Below are 2680 nucleotides of genomic sequence, written 5' to 3'. Positions count from 1 at the left end.
CTGTCTTTCTAGCTATGACCTTGTTATGAGCAGGGTTTGGACTCTGTGCAAATGTCCATGTATCACCTAATGAAGCACCATCATGGTGCCATAACCCAAGGAAGCTGAATGAGGTGAACGTAGACATAGCTCTTTCCCCTTCCCTCCTTTTTTAAATGTAACACATACTTTTTATGCTCCCCTTCCCCTTTCTCCCTTTTGGAAACGTGTTAGTAGTTTAAGATGAGCGATTGAGGGACTGAGAAAGCGAAGCACACAGAGGCTGACTTCTTCGCGTTTCATCTTAAGTTGTGCTGCTGGCTGGGTTACTTAAAACACACGTTTAACAAGGAGACCTCGTGGAAAATCCAGCTGGCAGACTCAAGGAGTTCAGGAAACAGGACCACAGATTATAGTGGGGTATACTCTGGGATCCCGGACATGAGGTTGGATGCCTCACGTTATTGAAAAAGAGACACTGGCCCCAAATGGCACAGCATGATTTTGTTCCTGCTTGGCTAAATTTCTCAACATCACAGTCAACTAAGTCCCCTACTGCCACCTTTGAAAAACTTGGAGAGCACCTATCCCAAGAAAAAGGTAGATTTGGAGTGAGGACATAATTCCTCTGATGGCTTTTTTAACAATGGATTCCTACGAACTACAGGACATTCCTGGCACCAGCCCTCCCTGTTCCACCATGATTCTGTGGACTCTGATGTCTCAAAGGGAGCAAATGCTGGAATCCCAGGGAACCCATCTGGTTAGCTTGGCTCTTCCCGAGGTCATGATTGCACGAGCCAGTGTAGTGGGGGTGGTGTGGGGAACCATCGCCATTGGAATGGCAGCTTCCATTCTTGTGAAGGCTGCTCCTTTCAGGAAAGGCCACCTACGCAGATTAGGGAAGAAGAGAAAGAAGACAAGGCAGAAAAGTCGCAGTTTGAAAAGATGACTTTCCTTCTTTGAATCCAGAAGATGGCAAACAGAATCGGCCATGCAGACCTTTTGGGACCCCTTCTGGGGTGTGGGGAAACCCCTCCTAGTGCCAAGCAACACTCCAAAATGCTGGTTATCAAAAAAGTTTCCAAAGAGGAGCCTGCCACTGCCTTCTCTGCTGCATTCACCTCACCAGGATCTCACCAGGCAAATGGGAACAAATCGTAACCCAGAGTTCCAAGTGTCTGTAAGAACCTGATTTATAACCCTGTCCCATCTCCTTCTAAGCCCTGTGCATGGAAAGCTAACAGAATGGAACCCAGATCAGGATCCCTTTCCTCTAGCCAGTCCAATCTCTGTCACTAAACCAGTGCTACTGGCTGCTGCTGCAGTTCAGAGTTCTCCCAAAGGAAGTCCTTCCAGCACCACTCCCTCCAAAGAGATCAACTCTTCTCGTGGACCTATCGACCCACTGACAGGAAGAGTGAATTCCTGAAGACTCCGATGGCTGGCTGGAATGGAGATTTCTCAGAGAACAGAGGCTGTGATAAGCTGGAGGATTTGGAGGATGACAGCACAGCTGAACCAAAGCAAAATGGAGAGGAAAGCTGTCACCAGAATGGTCCGCTCTCCCCATACGGGAAGAAGGGCAGGTTCTCTCACATGCTCTGGAAGCAGAGCACAGGTTATTAAAAGCAATGAGATGGCGGGAATATCCTGAAAATGATGACAGTTGCCTTCCCCTCAAAGAGGATGAGCTCAAAGTACTCCACATGGAGACAGAGAAGCTGAGAAGAAATGGCTTTCAAAACAATGGCTTCTTGCAGAGCTGCTGTTCCAGCCTGTTCTCCCCTTGGAGAAGCACTTGTAAGGCAGAGTTTGAGGATTCAGACACTGAAACCAGTAGCAGTAAAACATCAGATGGCCATGCCTGGAAATAGACATATAAATACTCACAGTAAAATCTGACCCAGTAAACTCTGCTTAGGGAGTGTACAAAAGAAATTGTTCTTTTCCTTTATGTTACTACTTCATGCACAAGGGAAATAATCATATCCCAAAGAGAGCGACTGGCTTGTTTAGCTTTTGTGTTCTTTTCTGTTATGTGCTTAATAGAGAAGTTTGTGTGGTGGGAAAGGTTTTTGAAATACACACACACACACACACAGAGTATATATGGGGCAATGCGCGGGGGGAAGCTCGCAGTGGGGAGGAGAGAAGTCTGGTCTGTGGCAACAGCTTCTACTACCAGCCCTTGGGGCACTCACCCCTGTGCTCAAGCAATCATTGTTAATACCAAAGTGACGGTTGAAGTTATTAAATTAATGCTAGTAATTTGGATATTTTATTTTATTGTTGGCTGCTCAGGTAACTTTATCCCTTAACCAGGCATATGTGTTTTTTTTTTTTTCTTTTTCCTCTTGGGTATAGCTGTAAACAATTTGGTTATAGGAAGTGTGTTATTCTTGCTGCCTTGATATTCGAGGTGAATTGTAAAATATAATTTTTTGTGAGATTTCAAAGACTAAGATTATTTTGATAACCTTATTTACAGATATAAAAAAGATGTGGTTATCACAAGTCTGTTAAGAGGGAAAACCACTGCATAAAGTAACTAACTTGGAATGAATATTTTGCATCAGTGTATAAAAAAAAATGAGGTATAAGAACATACAATGGTATCTTATTCAGCCTTTAAAGGGAAAGAAATTCTAGCACTTGCCACAACATGGGTGGGTCCTGAAGACATTATGCTAAATGAAAT

At 44.3% G+C, this 2680-nt stretch overlaps 1 pseudogene; it reads left to right on the top strand.

Moving 5' to 3' along the window:
• The first annotated feature begins 467 nt into the window (after positions 1-467).
• Positions 468-1856, top strand: LOC100940447 (annotated as a pseudogene).
• Positions 1857-2680: the final 824 nt, after the last annotated feature.

This window comes from Otolemur garnettii, unplaced genomic scaffold (assembly GCF_000181295.1).
Source record: "Otolemur garnettii isolate 467f Iridium unplaced genomic scaffold, OtoGar3 scaffold00003, whole genome shotgun sequence".
Classification (NCBI taxonomy): domain Eukaryota; kingdom Metazoa; phylum Chordata; class Mammalia; order Primates; family Galagidae; genus Otolemur; species Otolemur garnettii.
This window is presented reverse-complemented; position numbering and strand designations above follow the sequence as displayed.